We start from the raw sequence: 13,061 nt of genomic DNA, 5'->3' as shown, positions 1-13,061 counted from the left end.
GAGGTGACCAAGATCCCAATGATCACGCTGACAGAGCTCCAGAGTTCCTCTGTGGAGATGGGAGAACCTTCCAGAAGGACAACCATCTCTGCAGAACTCCACCAATCAGGCCTTTATGGTAGAGTGGCCAGACAGAAGCCACTCCTCAGTAAAAGGCACATGACTGCCCGCTTGGAGTTTGCCAAAAGGCACCTAAAGGACTCTCAGACCATGAGAAACTTCTCTGGTCTGATGAAACCAAGATTGAACTCTTTGGCCTGAATGCCAAGCATCACATCTGGAGGAAACCTGGCCCCATCCCTACGGTGAAGCATTTTGGTGGTGCATCATGCTGTAGGGATGTTTTTCAGTGGCAGGGACTGGGAGACTAATCAGGATCGAGGGAAAGATGAACGGAGCAAAAAACAGAGAGATCCTTGATGAAAACCTGCTCCAGAGTGCTCAGGCCCTCAGACTGGGGCGAAGGTTCACCTTCCAACAGGACAACGACCCTAAGCACACAGCCAAGTCAACGCAGGAGTGGATTTGGGACGAGTCTCTGAATGTCCTTGAGTGGCCCAGCCAGAGCCCAGACTTGAACTCGACCGAACATCTCTGGAGAGACCTGAAAATCTGCAGAGAAGAATGGGACAATCTCCCAAATACAGGTGTGCAAAGCTTGTAGCGTCATACCCAAGAAGACTCGAGGCTGTAATCACTGCCAAAGGTGCTTCAACAAAGTACTGAGTAAAGGGTCTGAATACTTATGTAAATGTTAATTTCCATTTTATTATTTATTATAAATTCAAAAAAAATTATAAAAACCAGTTTTTGCTTCGTCTTTATGGGGTATTGTGTGTAGATTGATGAGGGGAAAAAACTATTGAATCCAATTTAGAATAAGTATGTAACGTAACAAAATATGGAAAGAGTCAAGGGGTTTCTCAACGAGTGCAAACTGGTATTTACGACTTCACAACTGGTAAATACCACCTTCCCACTTGGTTAACGACGCAGCATCACTCCTACCCCAACACAGGTGTCATGTTTTTAATGTCAAAGTGTAATGATGACTATTTGTGCTTCATAATTGACTCACACTCATACAGCAACTGAAATTCAATGACCTTAATATTTAAAAGAAGGGCAGTCGAAGCAGAATAAAGTGACAACACAGAATATACAATCAGAGTAGGCCTACAATATTACATGAGCATCGTGCCATCTTAAACTAACACACTATCCTGATAGTATAACCTCTGTATAAAAACATGTCATAATTACCAACAACTATGTATATGGATTATATAGTTATTAGTTATAAATAAAGTGTTATGTTGTAGAATTTAGTTTGAAGGTAGGTAGAGTAAGGGCTTTATTAGGCTTTATTCATTACTTTTAATGAATAATTAAGTCAGTCTATCTGTGTTGACTGTGTAATTTCTACAGTTTATTCCTCTATTGCAGTTTAGAGCTACTTGCTCTATTACCATTAGGTTATTTTGATAAACCTCATTGTTTCTTGCTAGAAACGATAAAAAAATAACAACAAAAATAACAAGCCCAACAACAAATACAAATGGTGGTGTCTGGCGACCTGTAAGATAGTAGCAAACATAAAAAGCTGTATGTTAGTTAGCTATAGTAAAGTACAATTATCAAAATAGAGTCAATGTTTCTGAAATGCAAACAATATAACCTCTGTATAAAAACATGTCATAATTACCAACAACTATGTATATGGATTATATAGTTATTAGTTATAAATAAAGTGTTATGTTGTAGAATTTAGTTTGAATTAATGGTGGACTTACAACGACTGACTGCAGATCCAGATTCAGTCTGTAAAAGAAAGAAAGATTAAAACGTTATCTTTAGTTCTCATAGTACATCATTAACAAAGTGAAATTCAAAATGGTGGTGATGAGTAAATACCACAGGATGTATATTAAGCTTCTTCAGAATATCTTTGACTGCTGCTTCATTGCGATGACACTCCAGTAGTCCTCCTTGGTTCTCATGGAAGAGACAGTCCACTGTGAGTATTACATCACCTCTGGTCACTAGTCTGCTGCTGTCAGGTACGGTGTAGTCTGGGTTGAAGGTGTGATGCAGCACTACCAGAATTACAGGTTTACCAACTGTCAAAAAGAAAACAAAATACACATCACCTCATTACCATTTTATTTTGTTTGCCTATTTTTCCATTCATTTTGGAGGGATTGATTCTGCCTTGACTAAATTACCTGGAATCTGCTGCAGTGCTGCCTCAATATCAGTACCAGCACGAGAGACAATGGGACAGAAAGCCATGATGAAATCACTCTGCTCTGGTGACATCACTTCAGTGAAGCCTCCTCCAAGTTGTCTCGTAAACTGGATATGAGAACCCATAGTATTGCCAGTGGTGATGGTGTAGTATTTAATCAACCTTGGCACCTCTGTTTTGTAATGGACAAAAAATAGAAAAGTCAAGTATAGACCTTAAAACTAAAAGTAGAAATGTTTTGGTTTAGATCACTGCCCAGACAGATATAAGCCTAACCTAAGATCTGGCCTTAAACATTATTTAAATAAGTGGAAGGCCTGTGTCCTGTTAAAATAATTACCTCCGTGTTCCATTTTGGATCTGTAAGGGGAGTGAACAGGGAAAAAATATTTATTAATCATGTAACAGACAATAAAATACATATCTTACTGTATAATATAACAACCAGTGTGCAGACAATGTAAATATTGACATTTACATTTTTTACATTTTCGTCATTTAGCAGACGCTCTTATCCAGAGCGACTTACAAATTGGTGCATTCACCTTATGATAGCCAGTGGGACAACCACTTTACATCATAGTCATCTTTCACTTTCATTCTGACTATGACAGTTCCCTCTGAGATAATCTATGCAGTCTCCCACCCACCTCCCTACTTGGCACCCCTCTTGCCTTTATCTGAACATGTGATCTACAGGAAACAAGAAAGTGAAAGTGAATTGCTCACATCTATTTTACACTCATGTAATTAGCATCATAAAACCCATTATATTTCCATGTCTGCACCAGTAGCCTATACACACCACATCAATTTTACTTATTGATAAATCATAGTGGTGTTAAATAAGATAACTCAACGAAGGATGAATAATGAGCAATGCATGAGTTTTCAGACAGGTGCACTCCTAAGAACAACTAATCTGCATCATAATGGCTGCATTTACACAGGCAGACCAATTCTGATGTTTTGGCCATTTATTGACAAAAGAGCTGATCTGATTGTTCAAAAGACCAATTAGCGGAAAAAGATTAGTATTGGGCCGCCTGTGTAAATGCAGTCAATGATGCCATTAATTATTCTGTGTGCCTATCAATTCGGAAATTATATTATCTGTCTTCGTTGTTTAAGTCTGGATATCAATTGAACGAACAATACACAGATCAGATCTGCCTTTAACTCTATCATGTGTAAGTTAGTGCTAAATGTAAAGAGGAAAATGTACTTACTGAACCATAATAGTGTGTGAATTTCTTTGGATGATGACTATTGAAAGACAATCAGACTATGTTCCTTGATGCCCAGAGGAAAGTGAAATACACAGCTTGAGGGAAAAGGGGAGGGGAGATGATTTTATCAGAAACAGTTTCACTTTCATATTGAAGAGACATTATAGAAGGCTTTTAAAACTGCAGCATCACCTGTTTTAATCAACTGGCATTTGGTTAAAGACTGGTATGCCATAGTGAACCATTAGCCTCTAAAACAACCTAAAAAGCCTCTTTAACATTCATTGTAAAAGTAAAAAAAAAAGAAGAAAAAAAAAGGGATATAACATGTCACCAACGCTATGAGTATTATTCATACAGAAATCACATCCAGTATTGTTAGACACTGTCTCTGGACCAGCTATAAGGCTTGGGGACCATGTAGGGGAATGCATGTTTTGCATCTGCTCAACACAAAACCTGTTCCTACTGGTTGGCCGCAAGAAGCTGCCCCTTTTACTGTCATGGTGAATGAGATGAGAATCTCATTTGTTGTCTCTGCAAAGAGGGCGTTTCAGGAATGAAGTAATCTCGAAGAGGGTATGCAATATGGAGAACTGATACTGTAGTGTTTGTTGTTGCCAGAAGATACCGACTACAGTTGCGCTTGTTTACACTAGCTGCACTGAGGTCGGCACGCAATCATTGTTATATCAAGACACCGTGAAGCCGGCGGCAGATATTGGTCAGAAAATGTACCTCAATGCAGGGATGGGATATGCCACTGTACTCCAACTGTTACTTTTATCCACATTGCTCCATCGAGAAGATTGAAATACTGCTAGTTTTCCCAGAAACGTCCCTTTTCGTCCTCATGCTAGCTACCACTAGCCACAGCAGCCATTATGGAATGGCACGTAGCGTTGAACAACAAAGGAGCTGATTGGCTGACACTGCCATTCTAAATGGCTGTGGTGGCTACTGCTATCTAGCATGAGGACGAAAAGGGCAGTCTTCTGTAAAACTAGCAGTATTTCTATCTTCTCGATATATCAGTGTGAAAAAGGTAAAATTTTGAGTACAGTGGCGTATACTAGGATTGTGCCGAGTAGTCGGACAAAACAAGTATCGTAACGGATATGGGCAATTTTGTGTATAACTCAACTGGCTGTCTGTAAAGAGAAGGGAGGGCTGTACGTTGATCCTGCTGCTCTGATTGGATAGAGTGAAGCTGTATTTCTCCAGCCACTTGCTTCATCTTCACCATTTGCTTGTGGACTTCAGTGCACATAACATCAGCTGTCTGTGACCAGGATAAAAAAATTCCCAAGCCAAACCTTCATATCATGAACGCTAATCACTACACACAGCCTACATCGTTGTCAAATCATAGTCAATGAGATCTACTAGAACTAACGCGTTAGTAAACCCGTACAGTGTACAGTGTACAGTGTACAGTCAAAAAGCAACTTTGCACCGGCGGGCCTCGGTGGCAATAAATTAATAAAACCCAAAGATTACCTTGACTTAGAAGAGTTCCAGTGTTGGATAGCCATATCCAGATAGCTAACATAGCATCCCTCTCTGTTTGAGCTGGGTGTTTGAGTAGACTAAACTAGCTAGCTGCATTCACTAGCTAAGTGAAATTGAAAGTTTAAAAGAATACAACCAACAAATACAGCTATCTCTCTCTCTCTCTCTCTCTCTCTCTCTCTCTCTCTCTCTCTCTCTCTCTCTCTCTCTCTCTCTCTCTCTCTCTCTCTCTCTCTTGCTTCTCCTTCATTTTGGAAGAAATTAATTTGTTCAAAACTGTTCAACTATTGTCTTTCTCTCTCTTTGAGTCAGCTACTCACAACATTTTATGCACTGCAGTGCTAGCTAGCTATAGCTTATGCTTTCAGTACTAGATTCATTCTCTGATCCTTTGATTGGGTGGACAACATGTCAGTTCATGCTGCAAGAGCTGTAATAGGTTGGAGGACGTACACAGTCATAATTACTGTGTACGTTTATGGAAGGGGGTGGGAACCATGAGCCTCCTAGGTTTTAGTATTGAAGTCAATGTACCCAGAGGAGGACATAAGTTAGCTGTCCTCCGGCTACACCATGGTGCTACCCTACAGAGTCTGCTGCTGAGGCTACTGCAGACCTTCATTGCAAAACAGTTTGTTTCAATAAATTATTTTGTGACGTGAATATATTTAGTGTAGTTTTATCTAAAAATATAAACTTTTTTAGAGTTCCACAATTTTTATTTTTATGAAATTCACTGTGGATGATGATCCTCCCCTACCTCCACTGAGGAGCCTCCACTGCCTGCTGCTATGATACATCACATGGCAAGAACGTTTGCTATCAAGCTATCAATGTGCATAATAAAATATGAAATGCTGATGCGCATTCTGACTAAGTGACAGCAAACATGGCAGCCCACTGCAAATTGAGCACACACACACGTACCCCTCCGCGTGCTGCTCCTAATCTGCAGATTTTTTGCAGTGAGAATGTGCATGGAGGTATTTTGCCAACATCTACTTAGACATATTAAAACAGATTAGTTTTTTCAGATCACGACTGTCATCCGATCCGATATGACTATCAACTGTCAATTTACGGATACGATTACGAATACGAGTATGGCCATGTCGGCACACCCCTAGCATATACCATCACCCCTAACATATACCATCACCCCTAACATATACCATCACCCCTAACATATACCATCACCCCTAACATATACCATCACCCCTAGCATATAACATCACCCCTAGCATATACCATCACCCCTAGCATATAACATCACCCCTAGCATATACCATCACCCCTAACATATACCATCACCCCTAACATATACCATCACCCCTAACATATACCATCACCCCTAGCATATACCATCACCCCTAGCATATAACATCACCCCTAACATATACCATCACCCCTAGCATATAACATCACCCCTAGCATATACCATCACCCCTAGCATATACCATCACCCCTAGCATATACCATCACCCCTAACATATACCATCACCCCTAACATATACCATCACCCCTAACATATACCATCACCCCTAGCATATACCATCACCCCTAGCATATAACATCACCCCTAACATATACCATCACCCCTAGCATATACCATCACCCCTAGCATATACCATCACCCCTAACATATACCATCACCCCTAACATATACCATCACCCCTAACATATACCATCACCCCTAGCATATACCATCACCCCTAGCATATACCATCACCCCTAGCATATACCATCCCTATGTTTCCTACCCATGTCTCACGCCGTCTCCACTGTGTCTTAATGTAACATTGATTGCGTTCTGACCTCAGTGCAGCTCAGTGTAAACAAGCTTAACGGTAGGGTTGGCATCTTCTGGCAATGTTTGTCTGGGCAATATTTTTCATAAGTAGATAGCCTATTGGAAATATCAGCATAGCCATTTGATGGTCTCTCTATTCAAATGACCAAATGCAAACACTGGTTGTTGTCAGGTGGAAATGACAGAGGGGGACTCAAACAGGGAGAAATGGCAGCTAACCTTGCTAAGGGAAGTGTACAGTATGGGTAGACATTTCACAATGTAAGTGCATCAAACCATTAAATCAGTAGGTGGCTACATTGTAGCCAAGTTGTTTGAGCGCGTGTAGTGCACGGTTAGAAAGGTTACATTATATCAGCATCCAGAGTGTAGATTTGCTGCAATGTCGCTGCAAGGCAAGCATTCCCCTGTTTTGTGTGGCTATCCGTGGACAATGATTGTGGCTGGGGCTCTAGAAACACTGCTACTGCTACACTGCTCGAGTAGGCTACAATACTACACTGCTGCACTGAATAAAACAGAACCAAGGAGTTCATATTACCTTTGGATTCACACGCAGGCTAATCCTGTGTTCATAAGGGTTGGTATACCACGTCATTCTTATTCTATGTGGACATCAAAATACAGTGTCCTACTACCAGAATAGATGTTGATCTCCAGACAGAAATCATATTGAAGCCCTTTTGACAAGTATGTGATAGTGCTGATGTCTATTGCATGCACTATGTCTTAGAATAATTCAGGCCTGGTGTTGTGTTATGTTGCAGATAGTACTGATCGGTGAGGTCTATCATGAATCATCAACTTCATCACCACACACAAGGAAGCATGTCACCGTCATATGTGCCAAAGAAGAGGAAGGCTTCACAGCCAAAACAAAAGAGTAATATTCCACTACCAGATAACAAAATCCAAATCTGCCTCTGGCCAGTTGCAATTGCAAATGTCTTGAATCATAATTATTATTGCCTGTGTAGTCTCCGTTTATGTATGCCATGCATATTGGTCCATGCATGATGATCCTTATCACAGTTTTCACAATAAAAGCTTGTAAGGTCCTGTAGGACACTGGATCTCTGCTTTACAGTTCTGTTCTTGAATATTATAGAATGATGACCCCCATGCCCAGGCGACCCAAAAGATGAAAAGAACATATGGCAGAAAAAGTTCAATGGCCTACTGTGAGTTTCCTTTAGTTTAATTGCCCACTTCTGTTCAAAAAAATTGCCAATCACTGTAATGAAATCGATTCATACCTGTCCACTCCTCTCAGATCTACAAGTCCATAGATCTACAAGTGGATAGGTGATAGGAGTCAATTTGGGATTGGGAAATAGTCTTTGCTTGACTACACTTACATTAACACTTGGTTTACTCTGTTTTTTAAACTATTGTTTTGTGTGCCCATTGCCTGATTTATGAAGGTCAACAACCATTTGTCTCTTTTCATTATTGAGTTCTTTGCCTTTCCCCATGATGATGGATGACAAATGGATTTTACACGCCTGTTATGTCATTTTTATACCCCAGTGGCAGAGGAAGCCATGGAAGGCCACAATACAGTTTCTTATACTGAATTTTAAAAAGTTGAATATTAATGCAAATATATTTTTTGGATTGATTTTATTTACACAGAGTGTACAAGCCATTAGGAACACCTTCCTAATATTGAGTTGTACCCCCTTTTGCCCTCTGAACAGACTCAATTCGTCGGGGCATGGGTGCTACAAGGTGTCGAAAGCATTCCATAGGGATGCTGGCCCATGTTAACTTCAACGCTTCTCACAGTTGTGTCAAGTTGGCTGGATGTCCTTTGGTGGTGGACCATTCTTAATACACACAGGAAACTGTTGAGTGTGAAAAACCCAGCAGCGTTGCAGTTCTTGACACACTCAAACCGGTGCGCCTGGCACCTACTACCATACCCCGTTCAAAGGCACTTAAATCTTTTGTCTTGCCCATTCACCCTCTGAATGGCACACATACACAATCCATGTCTCAATTGTCCGAAGGATTAAAAATCCTTCTTTAACCTGTCTCCTCCCCTTCATCTACACTGATTGAAGTGGATTTAACAGGTGACATCAATAAGGGATCATACCTTTCACCTGGATTCACTTGGTCAGTCTGTAATGGAAAGAGCAGGTATTCCGAATGTTTTGTACACTCAGTGTATAAGAATCTTTAGGTGTGCCATCAATTTTGAAAAATATATATTACTTGTTAAATAAAATATATTTCTCTAAGCAATTGTATTAGTATAAAATACAATAGTTGTCTCATTTTTTTAATCATACCATATAGCTCAGTATTTGTGTTATTTATTTTATACAGTCTTTTTTGCTAATCTTTATTACATTTACATATACGTCATTTAGCAGACGCTCTTATCCAGAGCGACTTACAAATAGGTGCATTCACCTTATAGCCAGTGGGATCACCACTTTACAATGTTTTTTTGTTTGTTTTTGGGTTGGGGTTTGGGTAGGGGTAAGGGGGGGGGGGGGGGGGGGGGGGGGGGGTAGAAGGATTACTTTATCCTATCCCAGGTACTCCTTAAAGAGGTGGGGTTTCAAATGTCTCCGGAAGGTGGTGAGTGACTCCGCTGTCCTGGCGTCGTGAGGGAGCTTGTTCCACCATTGGGGTTCCAGAGCAGCGAACAGTTTTGACTGGGCTGAGCGGGAACTATGCTTCCGCAGAGGTAGGGGAGCCAGCAGGCCAGAGGTGGATGAACGCAATGCCCTCGTTTGGGTGTAGGGACTGATCAGAGCCTGAAGGTACGGAGGTGCCGTTCCCCTCACAGCTCCGTAGGCAAGCACCATGGTCTTGTAGCAGATGCGAGCTTCAACTGGAAGCCAGTGGAGTGTGCGGAGGAGCGGGTTGACGTGAGAGAACTTGGGAAGGTTGAACACCAGACGGGCTGCGGCATTCTGGATGAGTTGTAGGGGTTTAATGGCACAGGCAGGGAGCCCAGCCAACAGCGAGTTGCAGTAATCCAGACGGGAGATGACAAGTGCCTGGATTAGGACCTGTGCCGCTTCCTGTGTAAGGCAGGGTCGTACTCTCCGAATGTTGTAGAGCATGAACCTACAGGATCGGGTCACCGCCTTGATGTTAGCGGAGAACGACAGGGTGTTGTCCAGGGTCACGCCAAGGCTCTTCGCACTCTGGGAGGAGGACACAACGGAGTTGTCAACCGTGATGGCGAGATCATGGAACAGGCAGTCCTTCCCCGGGAGGAAGAGCAGCTCCGTCTTGCCAAGGTTCAGCTTGAGGTGGTGATCCGTCATCCATACTGATATGTCTGCCAGACATGCAGAGATGCGATTCGCCACCTGGTTAATAATCTGGGAGGTGACTGTAGTAGTATAAATTACAAAATTATTCAAAGACATTATGTACTATTGAAAATTACCTGTGTGTTCCATTGTGGTTCTGTAGGAAAAATAAACAAATAAAAATAAAGTATTTGTTACATAACAACCTGTGACTGTTTCTGTGTGACTGTTTCCAACGATAATCTTTCACCTTCACTAGTAGGCGTACTATCATCAATAGAAAGCAATATCAGTGTAGCCTCTTATCTAATAGGAATCCATTTATTTCTAATTCTACGCCAAACTCCAACATTACTCTTTTACTCCTTTTTAATGCCTGGAACAGGGATGAGTTTTTGGATGTTTGAAGAATTTCCACATGCAACAACAATAACAGTGTAAAGAGGGAGTGAAGAGGTGGTAGCCGTAAATGCTGAGGAGAGTGATGTCATCATGGCTTTCTGTCCCATCTTCTCTCGTGCTGGAACTGATATTGAAACAGCACTGTAGTAGATTCCAGGTAATTATGTAATCTGACCAAATAAAAAAATAAAAGTCATTGACAATGGCAACAGTAACTTATGCATGTTCTTTTTAATTTTTATTAAACTGAACTTTATTTCATAATCATTTCTAATAGTCAATATACAATGTACAAAAATACTGAGCTCTGGAAAGGTGGCCAAAACATCTTGATTAGAATTGACATCTTACTGCATCTTTCCCATTAACACAGCATATTCTAGCAACATCTTATTCCAAATTTCACTTATTACCAAACAGAGTGCAGTTTAAGCAGTATCTAAATGGACTGTTTCACGTTCCTATGTAACCGTGTCCATTGTTCAAAATGTTTAACAAAACATGATTGTACAGACTTTGGTCACCATGTTTCTGTGTTGTGTGAATGTGTTGATTGTGTGCATCTATGCATTGTGTGTATGAGCGTTTTCTTTGGTCCCCGTTTTGGTCCAGTTTGGTCTTGAAGTTCGGGTTGCTCCCGTTTGTTCAAGTTAACAGACATAGTCAGTCTTCAGTGATTGGCCGAGAAAGGGAGTGTACTCATGTCTAGGGTGACGGAGCGTGGTCATGGTTTTAGGGGTTGTTGTTCAGGATCTGCCTAGGTCGCCGTACCCAGTCATGCCAGCCTGAGATGCCCCCTTGTTGGTGCCCATCTGCAGGCCGATGACACTCTTTCCCTCATTCAGCTGGTCCTCAGAGAACTCGCGTCTGTTCTCCACTGACTTCTTATGGAACAAGTTGGGGTCGCTGTGGTAAGTCCCATCGTCCCTGGTGACAGCCATGCTTCCCAGGGCCATCATGGTCCTCTGGACAGCAGCCAGGTCTTTCCCTTCCCAGAGGTCAACTGTCTGGAACATGTCAGTCTTGGTGATGCCATACTTCTCAGCTGCATTGAGGAACTGGGAGATCTGCTCCATCTGTTTGAAGGCCATTGCCTGAACTCTGGATCTTCCTGATGGGCTTGTTCCCACTGGACAGGCTGTTGATCAGTTCACACAGCACACATCCGTCCTTGAGCCAGTTCTGCCAGCCGGTATTGCCTGCCTCGGGTTGGCCCACTCCGGCGCCACAATGGGCAATGATCCACTCAGTCAACCTCTCCTCCAGATCCTGGTCATACATTTTATCGATCTTACTCTGCACCTCACGGCTCAGACCGTAGGAGGGACCTTTGTTTGCCATTGCTGTTCCTAGGTTAAAAGACATCCCTTATGTCTTTTAACATCAACTTATGCATGTTATTACATTTAGCATACGTTGCTAGGCTACTCATATCCATGGTTAAGAGTTGACATGTATTTAATTTCCTTTTTGACAGTTGGTAAACCTGTCATTCTGGTAGTGCTGCATCACACCTTCAACCCAGACTACACCGTACCTGATAGCAGCAGACTAGTGACCAGAGGTGATGTAATACTCACAGTGGACTGTCTCTTCCATGAGAGCCAAGGAGGACTACTGGAGTGTCCTCAAAATGAAGAGGTTGTTAAAGAGATTCTGAAGAAGCTTAATATACATCCTGAGGTATTCTATCATTTTTACACCATTTTAAATACAATGTGACTATAGAACACTTTTTATACAAGTAGAACCAGTTTTTATTTCTTGTTATTTTTTCACAGATTGCAGTTTCTTCCTTTGACCCACATATGATCATCGGGTGGTTCTTAACTGAGGTTTTCCAATTGTTTAATGATGGTGACAGGTGTGCGTAATAATCAGCAGACTGGTGACCTTGAGCGCCGGAGGGGGAGTATACGTGACAGTACCCCCTCCCTGACGCGCGACTCCAGCTGCAGGACACCGACCAAAGGGACAGTCCCGGGGACCAGGAGCAGGCCGATCGCTTCTGCTGAGGTGCGGGGACCTGTCGAGGCGGCTGAGGCATGGGAGCCTGATGAGCCGGCTGAGGCATGGGAGCCTGACGAGCTGGCTGAGGCATGGGAGCCTGACGAGCCGGCTGAGGCATGGGAGCCTGACGAGCCGGCTGAGGCATGGGAGCCTGACAAGCCGGCTGAGGCATGGGAGCCTGACGAGCCGGCTGAGGCATTGGAGCCTGATGAGCCGGCTGAGGCATGGGAGCCTGACGAGCCGGCTGAGGCATGGAAGCCTGACGAGCTAGCTGAGGCATCCTCGGTAGACTCGGCAATGGACGCTTTACGGGCCAACCAGGTCTTGTAAACCTGACGAGCCGGCTGAGGCATGGAAGCCTGACGAGCCAGCTGAGGCATTCCCAGTTGCTCTGGTAGCGGCACCCGGGCCCGACGTCACCTACACTAACAAAAAAACAAAAAATACTCCCTGATGCTTCCCTTTGGTGAGGCATTATTCTGTAACGTGTACACTGGGAATCAGGAAGCAAGTCCAGGAAGTGCATTTAATGATAAATAAAACATGAATCAAAACAAGAGTAGCGTACAGAC

At 42.5% G+C, this 13,061-nt stretch overlaps 1 pseudogene across 1 annotated transcript; it reads right to left on the bottom strand.

Moving 5' to 3' along the window:
- Window positions 1-11,211: 11,211 nt before the first annotated feature.
- Window positions 11,212-11,820, bottom strand: LOC311108712 (transgelin-2-like; annotated as a pseudogene). The gene has a single exon. The product of its transcript is annotated as a transgelin-2-like (transcript).
- Window positions 11,821-13,061: the final 1,241 nt, after the last annotated feature.

Source organism: Coregonus lavaretus (genome assembly GCF_964263955.1).
Source record: "Coregonus lavaretus genome assembly, chromosome: 33".
Taxonomy (NCBI): Eukaryota; Metazoa; Chordata; class Actinopteri; order Salmoniformes; family Salmonidae; genus Coregonus; species Coregonus lavaretus.
This window is presented reverse-complemented; position numbering and strand designations above follow the sequence as displayed.